The sequence below is a fragment of the Eulemur rufifrons genome, chromosome 7, assembly GCF_041146395.1.
Source record: "Eulemur rufifrons isolate Redbay chromosome 7, OSU_ERuf_1, whole genome shotgun sequence".
Taxonomy (NCBI): domain Eukaryota; kingdom Metazoa; phylum Chordata; class Mammalia; order Primates; family Lemuridae; genus Eulemur; species Eulemur rufifrons.
In genome coordinates this window covers 190,519,431-190,531,646 of record NC_090989.1, presented here as the reverse complement: position 1 = coordinate 190,531,646, position 12,216 = coordinate 190,519,431, and the positions used below count along the sequence as shown (strand labels likewise).

Sequence of the window (12,216 nt, the reverse complement as noted above, 5' to 3'; positions counted from 1 at the left end):
ACGCCACTGCAGTCCAGCCTGATGGACAGAGTGACTCTAAAAAATAAATAAATAAACAAAAGAAAATAAGCAAAGTGAGTGGTAGAGAAAGATGGGGGCAGGATAGTCAGTGAAGAGCATCAGAGGGAGGTGTCAGCCACCAGAAGGTCTGCAGGAAGCATGTTCCAGCCTGAGACAGTATTAGATCTCTGAGGCAGGGATGAGTTTGGCACCTTCAAGGAATGGAGACAAGGCCAGTGTGGCTGGAGTACGGTGAATAAAGTTGGAGAGACAGCATGACATCTACTCCATCATGTTGAATAAATATAAGGCTTCATAAGCCACAACATGAACTACAGATTTCAGTCTTAGTGTAATGGGAGGTGACAAGATCTGATTTGTGCTTTGAAAAGATTGGGACTGGGTGAGGTGGCTCACATCTGTAATCTCAGCACTTTGGGAGGCTGAGGCGGGAGGATTGCTTGAGGTCAGGAGTTTGAGATCAATGTGGGCAACACAGCAAGACTCTGTCTCTATAAAAAAATTTTAAAAATTAAAAAAAAAAATTACTGATAATTGTGTCAACAGACTGCATGTTGACAAAAATAGAAGGAGAAAGAACAGGGAGGAGGCTGTTGCAGTCTTCAGGCAATAGATAATGGAACCCTGGACAAGGGAGGCTGGCAATGAAGATGGAGCAAAGTGGACAGATTTGGAATTACGTTCTGGAAGTAGCTTTGACATCCAACCAATTTCTTAGAATGGATGTGGGGGTAAGTAACGGTGAAGGAAGAAAAGGAGTCAAGGATAACTCTTATCAGGGTTTTGTTCTTTTGTTTTTTTTTTTGAGAGACTGTCTCACTCTGTTGCCTGGACTACAGTGCAGTGGTGTCATCATAGCTCACAGCAACCTCAAACTCCTGGGCTCAAGTGATCCTCCTGCCTCAGCCTTCCGAGTAGCTGGGACTACAGGCACGCGCCACCACGCCCGGCTAATTTTTCTATTTTCTTTCTTGTAGAGACAGGGTCTCACTCTTGCTTAGGCTGGTCTCAAACTCCTGGCCTCAAGCAATCCTCCCGCCTTGGCCTCCCAAAGTGTTAAAATTACAGGCATGAGCCACAGTGCTTGGCCTCTTATTAGGGTTTGAACTTGAGCAACTGAATTGAAGGAAGACAGCGTTGGAGGAGAAATTAAAAGACTTTTCCTTTGGCTATGTTAAATGTGAGTGGTCTATCAGAAATACAGGTGGAGATAAGTTGGAGATTCAGATCTGTCAGTCAGTTGAAGCTCAAGAGGAAGGTCAGAGCTAGAGATATAAATCAGGAATCATCAGTATATCAATCATATCTAAAGCTGTCAGACTGGAAGAGAATATGTAGTGTAGACGAAGAAGGAAAAAGGTCCTGGAATTGAGTCTTGGGACCCTCCAAATTTTGAAGTCAGGTAGAAGTGCAGTTGAATATAAAACAAGGTGAGTACAGGGTAGGACTTCTGGCTGTGGCAGAGTGAGGAGATCCTCTCCCTCAAAAACAGCTACAAAACCAGACAAAACTGACAAAAACAACCACTTCAGCACTCCGAGAACTGATCAAAGGTACTCAACAATCTGAGAAGTATTTATGCTTGTAAAACTGCCGAACTTAGAGTAAGAACAGTGGGAACCTGTGGCTTTCTTATGGGGGTTGTTCTCATCCCTTCCTGCACTCATTCAGAGCAAAAGTTCTGCCAAGAAGCGGCAGGCTGAGAATCAACAGCTTCCCCATGGAAGGATGGAAATCACTTGATTTGGAGTGGCAGGCAATGTCTACATGTAGAGATATTGGTGGAAGTGATGATCTCCAAGGCAATAAGAAGGAACAGCCAAAGACACAACTAGCCTGAGGCGTGGTCATGTTGGGGAAACTGTATCCCTGCCAAAGGCTGTGTGGCAGTGGAGACTTGAAAGGGCCCAAGTTAGCCACATACTCCTGGCCTACCCTGAGGCTATGCACACATGCATAAGAGATGAAAAAGGGCCCAGTAAATAGTAAAAGCCAAGGCAAACTTGAACATGGCCTGAACTTTGAATACGCTACTGCTATTTTCATGTAGAATAAATATAAGGCTTCATAAGCCACAACACTAGAAGACGGAGACCTTATTGGCTCCAGATGTTTAGAACAAGTTCTGTTGAATCACTAGCTGACCTGATGACCAAGCAACAGACACATGGAGACAGAAATTATAAAAAAGAACCAAATTGGGAATATTTGCTTTTAAACTCTTCAGCTACCATGTAAGCAGTCTGACTTCTCTGAGGCCACTAAACCGTAAGGAAGCTCAAACTATTCCATGCATGAAGACCACATGGAGAGTCCCTGACACTACATGAAAAGAGAGATGCCTGGCCAGCCCCCAGAAGCTCTATCCATCTGCTGTTTCAGCTCCAGCTGCCATCTGACTGCAACTCATAACCTGTTCTGATGACTGTGAATCAGAACTGTCTAGTCAAGCCTTTCCCAAATTCCTGATCCACAAAAACCAAGAGGTTTACAAGCTTGGAGGAAGGTAAGGCCCACAGAGGAAAATAGAACTTACACAAGTTATCAGAATCCTGAGAAGATGGCCTGACTGCACATCCTTATTGCCCTGATATCCACATGCAACTTTACTCCAACTACCAACTACCTCCCCAGGGTCGAAAAGGTATGATACAGAAAATGAGGTGCTTAGAAAATCATTGGAGAGGCTGAGGAATGGGCCTACAGAATCATCTCTAGGAATAATGCATAAATGTTGCAACAAGCAAGCTAGTCTCTGAGGTCTTCTTCACAGCTTTGCTAGAGCAAGATGCTTCACTGTCATTGAATCTCCCTCTCACTCTATGAAGCTGGAGAAGGGATGCTGGAACACTGATGTAGGAAGATCTCAGAGTCCCGTGAACTTTCTTGATAGCAACAATAGCCAAGAGACACAGGAATATGGTCTTCACAGCATTTCTGCCTTCCACATGTTGTGAGAAGTTACGTGACTGGCAGGCTTTAATTTATATCCATACTATAGCCAATTAGAAGATGTATGGGGCAGAGGCTAACAGATGCAATCTAGAGTACGGGGTGATTTTCACAGGGTCTCTCTGTAGGGACAGAGAGAACTACTGCGAGACAGCAAGAGAATTTTATAAACTAAAGAAACAAAATGGCCGTGGTGGCACCTGCCTGTAGTCTCAGCTACTCAGGAGACTGAGGCAGGAGGATCACTTGAGCCCAGGAGTTTGAGACCCATGTGGGCAAAAGCGCAAGACATTATTTCTTTAAAAAAATTTACAGGAAGTAGTATCTGGAAGACAAAATGATCATGACACTCCAATCCACGTTACAGTTGTCTTTGGGTGACTTATGGTGCCTTAAGTTGCCTTATGATGACTTAGGGCCAGGACCACTAAACCACCTCCTATCTTCCAGCTAAAGGTGAACATTGCTATTCCTTGGGCCTAGATACAGCCTTAGAATCTACTATTCAGCTGTATAAAAATTCATCAATAGACTGGAGGTGATCCTTAGAGACAGATGAAACCTATTTACGACCCTGCTTATTGGGAGGCAGTGGGTTTCTAGATAAAGCTATAATTAGAAAGTAGCAAATAACAAAAGATCTAGGAAAGGGGGGCTGCATATGATCTATCCATGGGTGAGAATGGTTAGGCAGTGTAGCCTAATGGGCAGGGTAGCCTACATGAACGAAAAAGACAGCCCCATTAAGTTCACTTAGCATTGGTACTTCTATTTTGTGACTCCATATTGCTGAGGGTCTCAAAGAGCTCAAATTCTTATCCACTGAAAAAGGCACGAAGAAAGCAAATGTAAGGGCACTGATGATTGAGTACTAAAAAGTTTCCTATTTAGAATATGTGTAAGACAGAACCAAGTAGAAATTCTCAAGTTGAAATTATAATAAATGAAATAAAAAATTCACTGGAGGAGCTCAACAGTAGATTCAAAATGGCAGAAGAAAGAATCAGTGAACTTGAAGATAGATGAAAAGAAATATTTAATCTGAAGAACAAAGACAAAAAAGATTGAAGAATAATGAACAGAGCTTCAGAGAGCATGGGAAAACTTCAAGCATACCAACATATGTATAAGGAGAACCTCAGAGGGACGAAGGGGAGAGAAAGGGACAGTAAAAAATATTTGAAGGAATAATGTCTGAAAACTCTCCATATTTGGTGAAAAACATTGCTCTACACATCCCCAAATCTCAAGGAACCCAAAGTAGGATAAATAGGAAGACATCTGTACCTAGACACATCACAATCAAACATTTGAAAGACAGAAAATCTTTTATAATTTTAATTTTAATTTTTATTTTTGACTAGTCAAGCACAGTAGTGAGAAGTGGGGAGAGAGTAGAACAAGGAGTTCAATCTGTAACCGACCCTGAACAATCAAGTGCGATAACTCACTACCTTCAGACCAGCCAAGACAGAAAATCTCGAAAGCAGTGAAAGAAAAACGATCATGCACAGTGGAATAATTCAGTTAATGATTTAATTAACTTCTCATCTCAAACAGTGAAGGCCATAGGCAGCGGAATGACATATTCACAGTGGTTAAAGAGAACAAAACTGTAAACCAAGAACCCTGTATCACTCAAAACTATCCTTCAAACATTATGCTAAGTAAAAAAAGCCAGTGGCAAAACGTTACACATTACACAATTCTATTTCCATGAAGTATTGCCCAGAATAGGCAAATCTATAGAGACAGGAGATAAGCAGTTGCTGGGGATGACTGTTCTTGAGTACAGGGTTTCTTTCCGGGGTGACGAAAATGTTCTGAAATTAGACAGTGGTGGTAGTTGCACAGCTCTGTGAATACAGTAAAAACCACTGAACAGCACATCTTAAACGAGTGAGGTTTGTGGTGTGTGAAATTTGTATCAATAAAGCTTTTATTAAAAAATAAAACACGTGTGGTCCCAAAATAAAAAAAAATTAAAAAATAATAAATAAATAAAACAAAGGCCGGGCATGGTGGCTCACTCCTATAATCCTAGCACTCTGGGAGGCCGAGGCGGGAGGATTGCTTGACCTCAGAAGTTTGAGACCAGCCTGTGCAAGAGCGAGAAGGTCTCTACTAAAAACAGAAAAATTAGCTGGGCCTCGTGGCGCATGCCTGTAGTCCCAGCTACTCGGGAGGCTGAGGCAGGAGGATTGCTTGAGCCCAGGAGTTTGAGGTTGCTGTGAGCTATGACGACGCCACTGTACTCTAGCCAGGGCAACAGAGCGAAACTCTGTCTCAAAGAAACAAACCAACAAAAAAACCCAAAAACCAAAAAACCCCCACATCTATCCTTAAAGAATGATGACAAAATATAGAAATTCTCAGAAAAAGACTAAGAGAATTTCATTGCTAGCTGGTCTGCCTTGCAAGAAATACTAAAAGAAGCCCTTCAGGCTGAAAGTAAGTAATACCAGATGGTAATGTGAATCCAGAGGAAGAAATAAAGAATACCAGAAATGGTAAATAGGTAGGTTAATATAAAAGACTCCATAAATATATTTTTTCTTATTTCTTCCCTTAACTTCTTTAAAAGACATAATACTATATAAAGCAATAATTACAACACTGAATCATTAGGTTTATAACATATATAACTGTAGTATCTATGACAAAAATAGCACAAAGGAGGGTAAAGGAATAGAGCTATATTAGAGAAATATTTTTATAGTTTATCAGAATTAAGTTAGTATTGAAGTATACTGTGATGAGTTAAGATGCATATTGTAATCCCCAGAGTACCACTAAGAAACTAAAAAAGAAAAATATCAACAGAGGAATGGTATACTAAAAATATTTAACATAAAAAGTAAAGGAAGAATAGAAGAACAAAATGTAAAGGAAATAAATAGTAAAATGGAAAATGTAATTTTCATAACACTATCAATAAATAAATTAAATGTGAATAATCTAAAAAGGCAGCAACTGTCAGACTGAATAAAAAAGCAAGATCTTGGGAGGCTGAGGCAGGAGGATTGCTTGAGGCCAGGAGTTCAAGACCAGCCTGGGCAACATAGAGAAATCACATCTCTTAAAAAAAAAAAAAAGAATTTAAAGAAAAAAATAGACAAACTAACAAAATAGTTGGAGATTTCAATATTTCACTTTCAATAATTGATAGAACCAGTTAGAAAATCAGTAAGGGTCTAGAATAACATTATAATCAACTTTATCCAGCTGACACATACAGAACACTCTACCAACAATTGCAGAATATATACTGTTTTCTAACACACGAATGTTCTCCAGGGTAGAACATATGCCAGTCTCACTATATTTAAAAGTATGTTCATTAAGGCCGGGCGCGGTGGCTCACGCCTGTAATCCTAGCACTCTGGGAGGCCGAGGTGGGTGGATCGTTTGAGCTCAGGAGTTTGAGACCAGCCTGAGCAAGAGCGAGACCCCATCTCTACTAAAAATAGAAAGAAATTATATGGACAGCTAAAAATATATATAGAAAAAATTAGCCGGGCATGGTGGCGCATGCCTGTAGTCCCAGCTACTCGGGAGGCTGAGACAGGAGGATCGCTTGAGCTCAGGAGTTTGAGGTTGCTGTGAGCTAGGCTGACGCCACAGCACTCACTCTAGCCTGGGCAACAGAGTGAGACTCTGTCTCAAAAAAAAAATAAAAAAATAAAAGTATGTTCATTAAACACAATGGAATGTAATTAGAAATCAAGAATAGGAAGAAATCTGGGAATCCCCCAAATATTTGGAAATTGAATAAATGAATCAAAGAAGAAATCACAAGGGAAGTCAGAAATTATTCTGAACTGATTTAAATGAAAACATAACATAAAAAAATTTATGGGATGCAGCTAAAGCAGTGCTCTGTAGAAAAAACAAACTCAGTTTCTCCCACTATATATCTATAGATATCTATATAGATATCTACATATATCTATATAGATATCTATATATATATATATATTTTTGAGACAGAGTCTCACTCTGTCACCCTGGCTAGAGTGTAGTGGTATTATCATAGCTCACAGCAACCTCAAACTCCTGGGCTCAAGTGATTCTCCTGTCTTAGCCTCCCTTAGTAGCTAGGACTACAGGTGTGCATCACCACACTCAGCTAATTTTTCCATTTTTAGTAGAGATGGGGTCTCGCTCTTGCTCAGGCTGGTCTTGAACTCCTGAGCTCAAGCTATCTTTCTGCCTTGACCTCCGAGAGTGCTAGGATTACAGGCATGAGCCACTGTGCCTGGCCTCTCCTATTATATTCTCACAACACAGAAGACTTCTGTGATCAAATGTCTGATGCTCCCCGACACACACACCAAGGAAGCAATAAATTCTGCAGCGGGCAACAGCTGAGTGTCCTGTAATTGAAATCAATTCTGATACTATAAGAGATAGCGTCAGATTCTACAGGTTGAGAGACTGAGCCCCACTTCTGATGCCAATCACAAGCTCCAGAGTCCACGCTGTTTTACCTGTGTTTCTGATCAACTGGGTATAAACTGAGGTTCCCATGACCCCCCTTGCTGGATTCGATTAATTTGCTAGAGCAGCTCACAGAACTCAGGGAAACACTTACTTATATTAACCAGTTTATTATAAAGGATACAAATAAACAGCCAGATGAAGAGACACTTAGGGCGAGGCATGGAAGAGTCCCGAGTACAGAAGCTTCCATCCCTGTGGAATTGGGGTGTGCCACCTTCCAGGAATATGGATGTGTTCTTGTTCACCTTCTCGGAAGCCCCTAAATTCAATCCTTTAGGTTTCATTACATAGGCATGATTGATTAAATCATTGGCTATTGGTAATCACTCAACCTTCAGCCCCTCTCCCCTCCCTGGAGATGCGGGGCTGTGAGTTCCAACCCTCTAAGCATGTGGTTGGTTCCCCTGGAACCCATCTCCCAGACTGTGGTTATGTAGGGACTTTCCAAAAATCCCCTCAGTAGCCTATACTCTGGTGTGGTTGAAAGGGGCTTGTTATAAGTAACAAAAGTCTATCTTTTACCTTTATTGCTCTGGAGCAAGGACAAAAGGCCAAATACAAAAAAAGTACTCTCATTGCTGTAGTCACTTTAAGAAATTACAAGGATTATAGAAGCTGTGGGCCAGGAACCTTGAGGGGGAAAAATAAATACATAGATATCTCATAATATCACAAGTGCTTAAGAGGGAAGTTTATAATTTTTTCAATTTTAATTTTATTTTTTAATTTTTTGTAGAGACGGTATCTTACTATGTTGATCAGGCTGGTCTCAACCTCCTGGCCTCAAGTGATCCTACTGCCCTGGCCTCTCAAAATGCTGGGATTACAGGTGTGAGCCATTGTACCAGGCCAGAAATTTATAATTTTAAACATCTATATCAGAAAAGAATGGTCTCAAATCAGCAACATAAGCTTCTACCTTAGAAACTAGAAAAGATCAAGAAACTCACAAATCCTTAGCTAGACTAACCAAGGAAATAATTAGAGAAGACACAAATTACCAAAATCAGGAATGAAAGAGGATACATCACTACCAACTATACAGAAATTTAAAAGATTGTAAGGTAATATTATGAAAAATTTTACGCCAACAAATCAGATAACTTAGACGAAATGAGCAAGTTTCCAGAAAGACACAAATGACCACAAGTGACTTATGAAGAAACAAAAAAATGTGAATACACTTAAAACAATAAAGAAACTGAATTAATAATTAAACATCTTCCCAAAAAGAAAAGCCCAGGCAGCTTCATTGTTGACTTCTATAAAATACTGTAAGAAGAAATATTACTAATCCTGCACAAACTCGTTCACAAAGTAGATGAGGAGGGAACACTTCCAAACTCATTCTATGAGACTTGTATTACCTGATACTAAAGCCAGGTAAAGATATTACCAAAGAATATTTCTTTTTTTCACAGACTATTACCTCTTTTTTTTTTTGAGACAGAGTCTCGCTTTTGTTGCCCGGGCTAGAGTGAGTGCCGTGGCGTCAGCCTAGCTCACAGCAACCTCAAACTCCTGAACTCAAGCGATCCTCCTGCCTCAACTTCCTGAGTAGCTGGGACTACAGGCATGTGCCACCATGCCCGGCTAACTTTTTCTATATATATTTTAGTTGTCCAGATAATTTCTTTCTATTTTTAGTAGAGATGGGGTCTCGCTCTTGCTTAGGCTGGTCTCGAACTCCTGACCTTGAGCGATCCACCCGCCTCGGCCTCCCAGAGTGCTAGGATTACAGGCGTGAGCCACTGCACCCGGCCTTATTACCTCTTATGAACACAGAAACAAAAGCCTTAATGATTTAACATATGAAAATTAATTAATGTAATATATCATATTAAGAGACTGTTATTGGGCCGGGCAAGGTGCCTCACGCCTATAATCCTAGCACTCTGGGAGGCCGAGGCGGGGGCATTGCTTTGAGCTCAGGAGTTCAAGACCAGCCTGAGCAAGAGCGAGACCCTATCCCTACTAAAAATAGAAAAAAAAATTAGCCAGGCGTGGTGGCACATGCCTGTACTCCCAGCTATTTGGGAGGTTGAGGCAGGAGGATCACTTGAGCCCAGGAGTTTGAGGTTGCTGTGAGCTAAGCTGATACCACGAGCCTAGGCAAGAGTGAGACTCAGTCTCAAAAAAGAAAAAAAAAAGATGCTATCTCTTTTAGGTTCCATAGGGAATCAAAACGCCTCATGACTCTGGCTTGCTTAGGTGCCCGGAACTTTCCCTGGAGGGACTCAAGATTTTCCTTTATTTCCATGCTTAGGGGCACCCAGCAGGCCTGTAAGAAGGGTCCCTGCTTTCTCTCAAGAATGAAGGGCAACCACCATATGATGAACTCACCGTATGCAGAAAAAGGATCGAGAAAATTCAATACCCATTCATCATAAAAGCTTTTAATACTAGGAATAGAGGGGAACTTCCTCAACCTGGTAAAGACACCTATGAAAATCCCAGACCTAAAATGTTTATTTAATGGTGAAAGAGTGAATGCTTTTCCCCTGAGATATAATGTTTACTCTTGCCACTTCTATTCAAAATTGCAGTGGGGCCAAGTGTGGTGGCTCATACTTATAATCCCAGCACTTTGGAAGGCCCAGGTGGGATCACTTGAGGACAGGAGTTCAAGACCAGCCTGGGAAATGTAGTGAGACCTCAATTTCTATTAAAAAATAGAAAAATTAGCTGGGGGTGGTGGTGCACACCTGAAGTCCTAGCTACTTGGGAGGCTGAGGCAGGAGGATCGCTTGAGTCCAGGAGTTTGAAATTGTAGGGAGCTACAATGATGCCTGCACTCTAGCCTAGGCAACAGAGAGAGACCTTGTGTCCAAAAAAACAAAGAAAAACAAAATTGTAGTGCAAGTTCAGTACAGTACATTTTATTCTCTTTTGAGAATATAAACTAAAAATAAAATCCCAAGCCCCTCCCTACCAACTGAACAGACGCCCCTCTTGGCCAAGCGGGACCCCAGAGAAACCTTAAAAACTGAGTTCCTGGCCATGATGGGATGGGAAGTTGGACATGCCTAGTTATACCACTTCCTTTTTGGAGTTCAGACACAACAACTGACCAGTATTAATGTTAAAATAGAGATTGTAAGACTGAAAAAACACACTCTTTTTGGCAATAAGATACCAAATTATAAACAAGACCTAAGGCCAAGCAAGGCAAGGACTAAGTCATGCCTGCAGCCCAACAATTTTGCTTAACTGGTCACTTTGACCAAGTATCCTATAGTTTATGACTAACAGAATTATTTACCTTAACTTAAACATTCCTTTCTACTGACTCTAAGCTTTTCGACAAAGCTTTTTTCTTTTCTGCAACTGCAAATTAAAGAATCTCTGTATGTAGGCCAGGCGCAGTGGCTCACGCCTGTAATCCTAGCACTCTGGAGGCCAAGGCAGGAGGATGGCTTGAGTTCAGTAGTTTGAGACCAGCCTGAGCAAGCGCGAGACCCAGTCTCTACTAAAAATAGAAAAAATTAGCCAGGTGACATGGTGTGCGTCTGTAGTCCCAGTCACTCGGGATAGAGTTACCATAGGACGCAGTAATTCTACAATTCTACTCCTAGGGATATATTCAAGAGAAATAAAACATACGTCCACACAAAAACTTGAGCATGAATGTTCATAGCAGCATTATTCACAAGAGCTCCAAATTAGAAACAATCCAAATGCCTACAACTAATGAGTAAGTAAAATGTGGTATATTCATACAATGGAATTCTATTTTGCAATAAAAAGAAATGACATACTAATATACACTATGACTTGGCTGAACCTCAAAAACATGCTCAGAGAGAGAAGCCAAACTCTAAATGGTATCATTCTATTTATGTACAATGTTCAGAAAAGGTAAGTTTATACAGACAGGAAACAGATCAGTGGTTGCCTAAGGCAGGTGTGGGAATGGGGATTTAATATAAAGGAGCAAAGGCACAGAAATGTTGTTGGGGTGACAGAAATGTTCTAAAACTGGATTGTGGTTATGGTTACACAACTCTATAATTTTAATAACAATCACTTAGTATGCTTACAGTGGGTGAATTTTGTAGTATATGTTATAACTCAATGAAAGTGATAACAGGAAAAAAACAGTGAGTAGAATTTAGTGTTGCAGGTATCCACCTAGACCTCATATAAATATGGGAGAAGTGAGGAGAGCAGGGAAATGAACTGGGTCATAACAGTGACATTGTATATGCATATAAACATAAGCAGACAGTTCACTTTTCAGAGCATAGTTGCTATGGTCTCTGCTTTAAGGTCCAGGGCATGTTTTCCCGGTCCTACAAGGCCAAAGATCACTTCCTTTTTCTGTACCCCCAACTCTTAGATAATCCTCTTCATTGCATCCCTTATATTATACTGGAACTGTTTGGTGTCTACTTCCTAGTCTAGACTGCAAACCCCTCCAGGGCAAGGAGAGTATCTTCCTCATCTCTGTAGCTCTGATGCCCAGCCAGTTCTAGGAACAGAGCAGTCATCAGTGAATGTTTGTCAAATTAATGAAAGGAAAATTAAGGGAGCGGCAGGAAATTTTGCACGAAACAAGTTTGAAAGTAGGAGAGAGACAGGAGCCCAGAAATAGTATATATATTAATTTAGGAGTCAGGCTAGACTTGTTTTTATTTTTATTTATTTTTTTAGACAGAGTCTTCCTCTGTCACCTGGGCTACAGTGTCGTGGTGTCAGCCTAGCTCACAGCAACCTCAAACTTCTGGGGTCAAGCAATCC

General features: G+C 40.9%; 1 protein-coding gene across 8 annotated transcripts in view; it reads right to left on the bottom strand.

The window, feature by feature from the left end:
* Window positions 1-12,216, bottom strand: part of ZNF346 (zinc finger protein 346) — a 38,740-nt gene that overhangs the window by 24,941 nt on the left and 1,583 nt on the right. The gene's annotated exons all lie outside the window — the stretch shown is intronic.